General features: G+C 54.5%; 1 long non-coding RNA gene across 1 annotated transcript in view; it reads left to right on the top strand.

Moving 5' to 3' along the window:
- The window catches only part of LOC117796962, a 23943-nt gene extending 14444 nt beyond the window's left edge, over positions 1-9499 (top strand). Inside the window, exons 3-7 of the long non-coding RNA XR_004621759.1 lie at positions 208-681; positions 847-3439; positions 4061-4212; positions 4714-4794; positions 7081-9499. This is a non-coding gene — a long non-coding RNA (uncharacterized LOC117796962). The remainder of the gene's footprint in view (positions 1-207; positions 682-846; positions 3440-4060; positions 4213-4713; positions 4795-7080) is intronic.
- Positions 9500-12460: the final 2961 nt, after the last annotated feature.

Here is a 12460-nt window from a genome sequence, read left to right as displayed (position 1 = left end):
CCCCCCCCCCCCGGGCAGGAGGTGGAGCAGGTCCTCATTAACTTGGCCTGAGTCAGCTCCCCGGGAAAGGCTTTCCCTCTTAGGGACCAAAATGTCCCAATGTATGTTTCACAGCTTCCTGGGGTCTCTGACAAACCTCTCCAGACTCCTTTATTTGTCTTTTCTCCCCCCAAGGTCATGAAGCCAACCGTTCCCCTCTGCTTACAGATGCGTTGAAGCAGGGAGCTCATTTCCATCAGAAATTGGCCTCCGAGGAGGGAAGCTGTTGGGGACAAGCTGGCCACTCTCCCGCAGGGCAAGATTGCCGGCCAGGATTTTCTGCATTTAGGCTCAGAACCCGGGACAGCCGGGTCTCCCCAGAGCAGACCCCAACCCACCAAGGTTTGATAGAAACTACTTTGATTTTTCCTTCACAGCAGGGGGGGAGGCATTTCAATGGAGGCCTTAGGCCTTCCCTCAGGGTCCTGGCTGGGCAGCGGGGGTGGGCAGAGGTAAGCCAAGGCGATAGCAGCTGCCAGCATCCCCAGCACCTACTTGGAGTCTCGCACAGGTGGTAGAGATAATAGTATCGCTACAGCTCTTCAGCTGAGCACTGGGAAAGGAGCCCTCCCCACCATTCAGATGGAGGACCAGCTGGGAGGGCTTCTTGGAAGAGGAGGCCTGTGAATCATTCCTAGAAAGGTGAGCAGGACTGCAGGGAAGGGGACGAGCCTACCTCCCTGAGATGGAGGGAACAGGACAAGCATAGGCGGGGGGTGGAAGCGTGTCATTCACCAGAACGGGGTGAATCAAACATTAATTAGATGGGGCGGTCGTGAGACCAAGGTGGTTCTAATGCCTCGGCAGCGTGTGTCCGCAAACCAGAACCGAAACCTGCAAATGCCTCAAGGTCAGGAAGTTGACACTGAAGGACACACATCACCAAAGCCTCTCTTCTGGACAGTGACCGGTGGTCCGACTGGACGCCACGTGGTAACCTTGTCCCCAGACCCCGTTCTGAGCATGGCCGTCAGTCAACCGCCCAAATTACAGATACTCACAGTGCTGGTGCTTGTCAAAGACAAAACCAGACATGTAAGGAGAGTGATTTTATTTCTGCAGTCGGGAGAGCTTTCAGCTGGAGGTGAGCGTGCGTCTCCTCCGGGAGGTCTCGCCCTGGGCTTGTGTTGGGAGGAGGAGCCAAGTGTAGGTGGGGGTGTCACAACTGGGACTTGGGGGGGGTCTCGGCCGCTCTGTCCAGCTGTTTCAGGAGGGCAAGCCAATCAGCTAATCACTTATGAGACAAATCATGAGAATTCACAGGTGGACAAGGAGGGACACCTGCCAGTCTTGTCTCGGTCACAGGAGGAAAGGGCCGCTTTGCAGGAGCCATTTGTGTCCCCGACACAGAAAGGGTGGTGGGGTGCGGGGTCCTGCACCGCCACTGTTTTCCGGGGCGCGGGGTCAGACATGTTTCAACACTGTCACGCCCGAATTTCTGTACACGAGAGGCTAAAGGGGAGCCACTCGGCTGAAGGGGTGAAGAGAGGCTACTTGGAAACAGTAGCAGTTTTCTAAGGATGCTCATATTTACATTTATAAAAGGTTACAGAAGCATGAATTTTCCTTTTAAAAATTGTTATTACAACCCACATATGTTATGTTAATGACTGACGGGGAACAGAGGGTGTGTGGGGCGGGTAGTGCAGGCAGTGTCCTTACGCCTTGCGGACCGTTGAGGCTGAGGGCCCGGGGAGGCGGGACGTAGCAGCGCTTGCAGACCACCTGGCAGCTTGCAGACCACCCGGCACGCTTGCAGAAAATGCACACTCCTGGGTCGCCCGTGAGCTGCCGTGTCAGGATCTGGGCTTGGGGAGGAGCAGGGCTCAAGTCTCTCTAGTCCTTGCTGGTGCGGGCCGTGGAGGCTTTTCAGTGGTGACACCGGGAATGAATGATGGAGGGGCATGGGGAGGAGTATTCCAGACACGGGAACGGGGACCCGGAGGTAGGGAGGAGCCTGGGGCTCACGGGCACTGGACAGAAGTGGAGGTGGCCGGCAGGAGGAGAGTTGCACAGGGTGCGGCCGGGAGAGGGGGGACTTGTTGGGTGCAGCTTGGCCCGGAGGTCCCCCCACACCCCGGACTTCATCCTGAGACACGTGGAGAGTCCCTGAGGGTTTAGCTGGGGGCCGTGACTAGGTCACTGGCCCGTCATACTCAGAGTGTCCAAACTGGACTCCATGGTCTCGCCAGGCCTCAGTGCTCTCCCTCCTACGTTCACCTTCAGCAGGCATCACCCACCCAGACACCCACCCAGACACCCACCCAGACACCCAATCAGCCTGGCCACCCTGCACTCTTCAGGCTCATCCCAGCAGCCCTCAAATCCATCTGCTTCCCTCCCCTGCCATAACCTGAGATGGGGCAGTACCTTCTCTCACTTGGGCAGTCAGCAACCTGGGCTTCCTGCCTCCCAGCTTGCCCCTCGCAGCCCATTCCCCCTTCGTGTAGCTCGACCTCACCCACACGACGATGGCCCACCACCCTCAGCTGCCGTCCTTGCAGTCAGGCCCCTGCTGGCCCTCTGGTCTCATCTGGCACCGGCGCCCTGGACTCTACCACCCAGCCTTCAAACCCTGCCCGTCCTCACCTCCAGGCCTTGCCCCTCAGCCCAGAACGTGCCTTCTCCTGACTGTCTCTGACTCATCCTTCGGGTCTGGGCTCAAGGCGCCATCTTGGGAGGCATTCCGTGGTCTCCCCAGGCCGGGTGCTTCCACCATTCTGAGGCTGCTGGTCCCATCGCGTTGTAAGTATCCGCTCCCAGTGTCCCCACGAGGGCCTGGCCCTCCTCAGGGACACGTCGGGGTCTTTCTGCTGGAGCCCCAGCCTCTCGCAGGCCACATGGGAGGTGCTGGCGAGTAACTGCCCCAAGGGGGTTGGTCTCTTGCCTCCCTGCCCCCCCCTTGCTGAGCTGATGGGCGCGCTGACGTGGCGGCTTCCATCCCGCTGGCTGCTGCTTTCTCGGTATCCTCCTCCGGGCCCCTCACCTCCCACCCTACCTCCCAACCTGTTCATTGCCTCCTCTGGCTTTGGTGCTTGTGAGACCGTCCAGGATAATTAAGAGAGAGAAGTTTTATGCTGTTTATGGGGCTTCGATCAAAGATTTTAATTAACCTACCTTGCTTTAAGCCTTTGAAAGTTCATTCCCCAGGGCCGACTGTTTGATAATGGAATTAATACTTCAGGCAGCGTGGAAGGTGGAGGCCCAGACATGGGGGCCCAGTGACTGTCTCATTAACCCTTCCCAAGAAGGATGGATTTCAGCTCATCCTGAAGGATTCATCTCGACCGGAGCTACTCACTGATGAAAGGCGGTGCCAGGAATGGTGGTGAGATCCCCGTCACTGGAGGCATGTCAGCAGACCCTAGACGAGCTCCCGGGAGGAATCTTGAGGCCATGGGTGAGGCATCCCGTTGTTGATCAGAGAAGGTCACACCGCAGGACTTCCCAGCACTGGGGGTTCGATACGCACATGGAGGAGACAGTGGTTAGGACTGTCTGGGGTGAGGGGGCGCCCAGGGTGGAAGGAGATGGGGTGCTATTATTAGCTAAGATGTACTGAGCTCCCTATTTTCCAGGCCTCGCGTTACCTCATGTAATTCTGATGTCCCACAGACAAGTAAACTGAGGCCCCTTGAAACGGGGCTCCCGGGGCCCACAGGATGAAGGCCACGGAGTTTCTGGCTCTTCCTGGTCTGGACCCCCGCATTCTCCTCGACACCCAGCAGCTCCTGCCTTCAGGAGCTTGCTCGTTTCTGTCCCTGCTGTGCTTCCTGTCTTGGTGGAGATGCAGCTAACCAGCTGCCCTGCCCCCTCCCCGACTCCCGCCCTGGGCCCCTGGACGGACTTTTCCCTGGATTTCTGAAACGCTCACCTGTATTTTTATTTGTCCAATGAGTTCCTTCTTTCAGCATATAAATGCCTGGTTTAATGTCCAGCTCCCCTGCCCCCTAGAGAGAGACGATTTCAAGGTGGCATCGTCTTAGCTCGAACCGTGTTCTGTCTGTGCCCCTGGCCCCAGTAAGCAGCTCGTGTCATGCGTAGACGTTGGAGGAAGTGAGTGAGGAAGAGCTCTCGTCTCTACCCCATCGGCTCTGAGAAGACAGAAACACTAAAATCTCAACGAAGGCATATTCCTGAGTCTCTGCAGTGCGCCCCGGGCGGCGGGAGAAGGTGGGGGTGCTTCTCAGCCGAAGCCCTTCTTAGTCGCCTGGATTTTGGAAAGTCTGTGTCTCTAGTACCTTGACTTTAAAATGTGTATTTAACAAGTGGATCGAATGCAACTACCCTCCACAGGGCAGAAACCAGGCTCCAGGAGGCCAAGCATGAACCTTGGGGGTGGCCTCCACGATCCATGTGGGTTGCCTATGTTTCCAGAGAAACCGCTATATGATCAGTTCTGTCCAAATGCTTTCCGTTATTCAGAGAAAACACGAGCAGCTTTCTTTTGGAGGCTGTTCCTGGGACAGGTGTGTGAGGGTGTCAAATGGGTCAGACAGGAGATCCCTTGCAGACCTGCCCGGGAGAGCAAGGGTGGCTGGGGTCTGGTCTGGGCTCTTCCCTGGTCCTGCCGTTGGGAAGGAATGTTGCAGGGAGCAGGGTTCCGGAGGCAGGGAGGCTGGGAGCCATTGCCAGTGCATGAGAAGGGGCTCAAGCATCTCTTCCCACATCCAGAGAGGAAGTGCGAGGCCTGAGGTCTCCCCTCACCTTCGAGAAGTTCGGGGAAGAAAAGCCACGGGTGCTCCTTTGTAAAAGGTAACATAAATTTAGAGTTTGATTAAGCAAGAGGGGAGAGCAGCAACTGGCATTCCCTGGGACAATCACTTCTTACTATAGTGGTTATTCTACTAAGTAGGCAGTTATAGGGAATGGTATCCTGGGCTGTTTGCTACAGTGCAGGGCCTGTGAGTAAGGGCCGTGCTCAGGGATCGCACCGTCTGGCCTCAGTCCCGACCCCACCCTCAGCTCTGTGGCCCTGGTCAGGTTTCTGGGCCTCTCTGGGCAAAATGGGAGCAAGGACAGTCCCTATCTCAAAGGCTGCTCTGGGGGATTGGGTGACTGAGACACCGAGCTCAGGTGTTACCAGGGCCTGGCACACAGCAAGCGCTCTGTGAGCGGGAGCTGCGGCTGTTTGCTACCGTGGTTACCGTCTTGTGGGGCCTGCTGTCCGCGCCGGGGAAAGCCAGCCGTGGGGGCAAGGGGAGGAACCCAGGGCTGTGTGTTGGGGGGGCTTTCAGGCCCTGCCCGGGCTTCACGCGCAAGGCTGGTTAATATGCATCAGGCTTCCCTCCTTCCCCAAGTGCCCTCTCCAGATCATTGCTTCTCTGATTAATTCCTCAGAACAAAGCATCCGGCACTTACGTTTGATTGAACAGAGGATCCCACAGGCCCTTCCCACTGCTGGCTCCCCAGGCCTTTCTGCAGGGCTTACTCTGTGGAAGTATCCATGGGGCCGGGGGTCGATGCCCGGATCTGGGCCGTAAAGCAGCTGGTTTGCTGGCTCTTGGGGGACAGTTTCACACCAGAACCAGCTTCAGTGAGAGACATTTGATATCCGACTCACTGATGTGTCAGGTCAAAATCTGTCAGTAGACGAAAGTGCTTCTCCTTTCCAAAGACAACATAAATGTAGAATTTAGGTCATTCTTCACCTTTACCACCACCACTACCGCCACCACCATCATCACCATCACCGTCTCTGTCACCACCATTATCACCACCACCATCACCACCATCACCATCACTGTCACCATCACCACCATCACCACCATCACCACCGTCACCATCATCACCATCACCATCATCACCATCATCACCATCACCATCATCACCATCACCACCACCATCACCATCATCACCGTCATCACCACCATCACCACCGTCACCATCACTATCACTATCACTCTTCTATGTGCACTATGGGAAATGCTTTACTTGAATTACTATATTTCAATACCAGGAGTATCTTTGTGCACAGGACCAGGGGACGGGGCATGTTCTAGTGATACTCAAGTAAGTGTCCTGCCCCTCTCCAAGACTAGAGTGTATCCAGGGGGAGCACGGCCCCTGGAGAAGGAGGGGTCTGGGAAGCTGTCAGCACTTCTAGAAACGGTGACGTGGCATCCTGGGGCTTGGGTTCCTGGTTCTGCAGAGCTCGGGCCACGCTCGGGCCAGTGCGTGTGGGCACCTGTGTGTCTGTGAAGTGTGCTGGAGTGTGTGTGGTCGGCTGGCTCACTGTGCTCTGAGTACCAGGGACGTGCAGGCGGTGACGACGCAGAGACGAGACCAGTGAGGTGGGGACAGGCAGAAACCATACAAGAGAACACAGATCTTGTCCGATTGTGAGGAGGGCACTCCTGGCCTTATGACCGGGACTTGGCTGCTGGTAGTTTATGTGGGAGGTGACCTCAGGAGGCAACATTCAGAGGCAGAGAAACTGAGGCAGGGGATGGCAGAAAAGCCAGCAAGGCTTGTGTTGATGAAGAGGTCACTGTGGGCGCCTGGGACTCCAGCCAGTAGGGACCTCTGAGGACCAGCGACGTCCCACTTGGAGACAAGAGTGGGGGTTGTCTCCCACAGTTAAGGGCTGCTCGTGGGGGCATGGGTGCACCTGCTGCAGCTGGCTTGATCTCTGGGTCGAGGGGCCCGTAGGCGAGAAGCAGAGAGACCTGGTCCCTCGAAGGGGTACGCGGCCAGCGAGCTAGGACTGCGTGTCTCAGCCGCGGGGGTTCTTGGGTGGGGCAGGACCCTGCTGCCCAGCCAGCCACAGAAAGGACTTTGGATGCTCTTCTGAGTTTCAGGGGAGGCATGGATGCTTGAAAGCAGAGGCATTGGAATGATCTGAGTTTAGTTTGTGAAATGCAGGGAAGGAGCGAACCCTTGGAGACAGTGGGGGAGGACGGAGTCCGGGGGCGCTGGCCTCTGGGAGGAACAGGGCCTCATTCTTCATGGGACAGGAATGAAGGTCCTGTGTGGGCACCCAGCAGGCAGGCGGGAGGCAGGGGAGGGAGTCTCTGTTGATGGCTTTCTTTTTTCTTCCAGGGAGAGTGCGGTGCCCTCATGGGCTGAAATGGGGGTGGAAGGAGGTTGAGAGGGAGAAAACATAGAGAACAATGTTCAGCTGGGCTCCCGTCCCTCCGCCCCTGGTTCCTGTTTGCATTTTGTCCGTGGCTTGAATTTAAACCATAATCGATCAGTTCATTTATTATTTTTTTAAAAGATTTTATTTATTTGAGAGAGAGTAAGAGAGATCCAAGAGGGAGAGGGAGAAACAGACTCGTCACTGAGCAGAGTCCGATGCAAGACTCGATCCTAGGACCCTGAGATCATGACCCGAGCCAAAGGCAGACGCTTCACCAACTAAGCCACCCAGGTGCCCATTAATCAGTTCATTTAAAGTGATTTCTCTCGGCACCTTTAGCTGCCTGGGTGTTAAAGCACAGCCCCGGGAGGGAGGGGGCAAGGGGGCAGCCCCCACCCGACCCAGGAGACTCGGTCTGCAGGCTGTGGTGAGCGGGTGACAGCTGGGGACCCCACGAGGCTGTCTGCGTGTGCGGGGTCTCGAGGGGTGTGCGTTAGAGGGCGGATCTGGCCTTGGTGATGGCCCTTCCCTATATGGGTTTACACCGCACAGCTGAAAACACATGTATTTCCACGCCTCCTCGTCCGACTTCACTCGCTTTCATCCACGGGAAGACTGCTGACGAGCCCGTGAGCTGGCCCAGAACGCCCTTTTGAATGCAAAAGCCCATTTTCAACATCAAAATGTTTTCTGAACTTCCAGATGAGAGAGTTCTTTAATATCCACCAATGAGGAAGCTATGGAACAGAAAGCTGTACTTTGGGGACATTTATTTGTATAATGAGCTATTTCATAGGTATTATGCTAATATGTTCTTACTTTCATAAGATTTCAACAGTACAGGGCGAAACCGGGGTAAAGGAACACTTCCAGACACAAGTCAAGGTTTGTCGCTTACTGGTGGAGGGTGCCCAGGGAGCCAGCAGGTGCAAACGTGCGGGGACGGACCTGCTTCCCTGCAGCCAGACTTCACACGTCGTCAAGAAATCGCTTTCCCATGAGAGCCTATGGACTCTGAGAAACGAACTGAGGGCTTCAGAGGGGAGGGGGTGGGGGAATGGGATAGACTGGTGATGGGTAGTAAGGAGGGCACGTATTGCATGGTGCACTGGGTGTTACACACAACTAATGAAGCATCGAACTTTACATCAAAAACCAGGGATGTACTGTATGGTGACTAACATAATAAAAAAAAACATTAAAAAAAAAAAGAAAAAAAAAGAAATCGCTTTCCTCCCAGAAGGGGGTTAAATTGGCACCATGGAGAATGTGGAACCATCTTCAGATATGACTCGTTAATCACAGCCGTCGGGTCACGGATCTGAGAATCTCCGTCTGGGGACGTCAGCTGAATGCCCTCAGCGACAGGGCTTGTCCTCCCCCAAGGAGCCGGTCACCCCGAGTGGGCTCCAGCCCCGGGTCCTGCCTCCCCTCGACCTCTCAGAAAGCGTCTCCGCGGCCTCAAAGGTGCCGAACACACAGCGCGTGCTGGTCGGTCTTCGTCTTGAGCAAAACTCTTCTCTCAGGGGGGACGCCACCCGTCTCTGCCCATCACTCCCCTTCCGTTCCCGCAGGAACCGCGCGGGCCCCTGGATGTCCGCTCTTCGTGTGCGCACGCGAACACAGCGGGTATCACACGAGACGCGCTATTGCTCAATGTGGCTACTGTCCGTGATGTCGGGAGAATCCCTCTGTGTCCGTTCACGGGCGTCTCCGCCTTATTTCAACGTCTGCAGAGAACGCCCACGTTCGGAAATTTCTCTAGCCGCTGCCCCACGGGTGTGCGTTTGTGGGTTCCCCACCCACTGCAGTCTGTTACACGGCGGGCTCCCGCGACCCGCGCAGGGGTGTCTTTGCGCGCGCACCCGGCATTTCTCCCGGCGGGTTTCCAGAAGCGCTTTCGGCTGGGGCGAAGGGAACGCAACGTCCGGACGTGGCCGATGACGCCTGACGGCTTCCGACTGATCTCACAGGTGCGCACGGTTTCCGGCAAGTACCTGAAAACAGCTGTTCCTCCTCTTCTTGCTGATGTTTGCTACTATCAATTGTTGTAATTTTTGCCAGTATAATGGGGGCAAAATCGTATCTCGTTATTGTTTTAATTTCCATTTCCCTGTTTGCTAGCGGAAGCTTTGCATCCTCTCATGTGTTTATTGACATTTGCATTTTTCTTCTGTGAATTGCCTATTCATACAATTTTATTTTTATTGTGTTGTGTGTCTTTTTTCTATTGATTTGCGTAAGATCCTGTTGTTTTTGGGCCATAAATTCTCAGCGTGTTCAATGTGCTACATGGAACGGCTCCTGATTTGCTGCTTGGAATTTAACTTTGTATGTAAGGCATCATTTCTCAACAAAGTGCTTAAAAATTTGATGAGATTAAAGACGTTAATCTTTTATTAAGTGGCTTCTGGGTTATGTGTCTCGTTTTAGGAAAATCTTTCAAAGAGTAAGATTATGAGAATTGCTTTATAGTTTTATTCCAAACCTTTTATTGTTTCTTTCTTTGTTTTTGTTTTGTTTTGTTTTGTTTTGTTTCTTTCTTGCATTTAGCTTTCTAATCTAACTGGACTTTATTTCTTGGATGGTACAGGTTGTGCACCTAACTTATTTTTTTCCACACAGATACACGGTTTTCTTGAAACTATTGATTAGTCCTTTCTACTCTGAATGCTGTCTTTATCACAAATGGTATTGTATCCCTAATTATAAATGCATGCGTTACAATATTTAAAGTAAAGCACTTCGAACAGTTCCTACTTCCAGTATGACCGTCGTCATGATAGATGACATTGGCATATAGACACAGGACTGTGTGTCAACTCTGTTCCTTCCTGTGATCTGTCCACATGTCTCAGCCAGCTCAGGTTGCTAGAACAGAACACCACAGACTGAGGGGCTTAAATACAAATTTCTTTCTCATGGATCTGGAGGCTGGGAGGTCTGAGATCAAGAGCCAGCATGGCTGGGTTCTGCTGAGATCGGCGGTCTCCCTGCTGCGGGCTCAGGCGGGGGAAGCAGAGAGAGGACACAAGCTTTCCTGCGTCTCTTTTTGGTTGGGCACTAATCCCATCATGAGGCCCCAGAGCCAGCAGTCTTTGGATCTTGAGGTCCTTGCAGCCCTCCGCCCCCTGGAAATACACCTCAATCCTGTTGTCTGTGGTTTCCCCGGGCTGATCCCATGTCTGTGCCCTGAGCTCTGGGTGCACCACCCCAGCCTGGAGCTCCCCCCATCTCGGGAATGTGGGAACTCAGCACCCTGCCCCCCAAACTCAAGGCACCCCCCCCGGACTTATCCCCACAAAGGTGTGACAAAGGAAAACCCGTTAATATCCTAGTGACTTTGCTGAATACGCAACTCTTTCAGGGTGAGTATTTATTGCTATTTATGATGACAGATGATCTTTCTGATTTGCCCCAGCACAGGTCTCTGGAGGAAATTAGATACAGCACTTTCCTTAAGCGGGGCCAGGAGAAAATGTTTCTATAAATACTTAATGACTTGTCAGGGGAAATTACAAACACTGGCGTGTCCTTCGCAATGTCATGTCGGTTATTGAAGCTGTCGTAAGAAATCACGAGGGCTGCCTTTCCTCCTGTTTTCTGAGCCCAGCGGAGGCTCTGTCCCAAGGCAGAAGCCCTGGGACAGATTCAGGGCCAGGATCCCAGCTTCCCCCCCAGGTCTGTCTTCCCATGGGGCTACCAAGAGCGTGGGTGTTGGGGTCAGGTGTCTGGGTCCGCTCAGGGACCGTGGGCAAAGCCGCCAGCTTCACAGCGTGTGCGTGGGCGCTCACTTTCTGAACGATGATGCCACTGTGACCCATCTCGAGGTGTCACAAGGATGAAAGGAGGATCTCGAGGTGTCACAAGGATGAAAGGAGGATTCGGACATGTGCACACCCCCCAACGTGTGAGTCCTCTCCTGTTTCCGCAGAGAAGACATCCCTCAGCAGGCGTGGATCAGACTAGGTCCCACGATCCTGTGTTGCCTGGGAGAAATGTCTTAAAAACAGGAGAAAGAAATGCAGTTCATAAAGCAAACAGTTCTCAGCATCTTGCAATGTGTCCAGATTTGCCCCCCAGGGCTTCGCGTGGATTCAGCCATTTGATCGGGGAGGCGCTGGCAGCGCCCAGCTTTCGCGGAGTGACGAGCTCCAGCTCACAGCGGTAGCAGGTGGGGTGCTGAGGCTGGCCCCGTGCTGGGGTCTCTCCATCACCCCGTGTGTCGTCGGTTTCACCGTCACGAATGAGGCATGGAGTTTTCCTATGTCCCGCTCGACACTTGGTGCAACGTTCCGATCCAGGGACCGGGGGCTTCTCGAAGTTCTGGGAAATTCTCGGCTATTACATCTTCAAGCGCCGACTGTCCCGCGCGTCTGCTGGTCTTTTGGGGCCTCACTGGACCTGTGCCCGAGCTTTGGGATCGCTCTCCATGTCCACCTGCTTTTCTTGAGTGTTTTTCATTTTCCCAGCTCTGTCCGGCTGTGTCGTCTGATCCCTGTGCTCCCCGTCCCTCTGTTCCACCGCACCCAGTGTCCCGGTCAGTTTCTCTGCTGAGTTTTATGGTTTCAGGACCTCTCTGTTTTCTCTCTGGGTCCAAATGGCTCCTCTTGATAACCTCCTCCTTTTTACCTCATTGCTTTATTCCTTGTGTCCCGGTTCTGCTTTCCTTCTTGACCCATTTAAGCCTATTGCTGAGCTTGTTATGACCATCGGTGTGGTGGCAACTTTTGTCAGCAGCCTTGGGCCTCCTGGTTTCGAGCTCCCCGGCTGGGTCCTGCGCTGAGGCCTCTCAGCAGCCTCTGCCCTCCTCTGGGCCTGTCCTCCCGGGCAGGTGCGATCGGGTGCGAGGGAGGTGGGCCCCCCATCCTCTGGGCCTGTCCTCCGGGGCAGGTGCGAGCAGGCGCACAGAAGGTGGGCTTCCATCCTTGGCTTCCAAGCCAGGGCGGGCTGAGTGGCTTTTGCGTCCACTCACATCCTCCAGGCTCCTTGCATTCCCGTGCTTCCTTGAAGAGTCTTGCCCTAAGAACTTCAGAAATCTCTCTTTTATTTTTGGGTGTGCACGTATGTTTCCCCTCTACCCTGGAGTCTGGAGCAGAAAGTAGGGGGTTTAGCAGTGCCTTAGTCCCCCATCTTGGACGAGGAACACTCCCTCATTCTTCTCTGTTAAAACGAAATAAATGATACACACAAAAAGACTGTATAACACCGGCTGTGTGTCAGAGCCACTGTATGCTCCGTCCCCAGGTGGCTACTTGCGAGGAATTTCTGCTTATCTGTCTCTTACTTTCCCCCTTCATTATTTTCCACCAATTTTTCGATGCAGGGAAGTGTCATAAC

This window comes from Ailuropoda melanoleuca, chromosome 17 (assembly GCF_002007445.2).
Source record: "Ailuropoda melanoleuca isolate Jingjing chromosome 17, ASM200744v2, whole genome shotgun sequence".
In the NCBI taxonomy this organism is placed as follows: Eukaryota; Metazoa; Chordata; class Mammalia; order Carnivora; family Ursidae; genus Ailuropoda; species Ailuropoda melanoleuca.
This window is presented reverse-complemented; position numbering and strand designations above follow the sequence as displayed.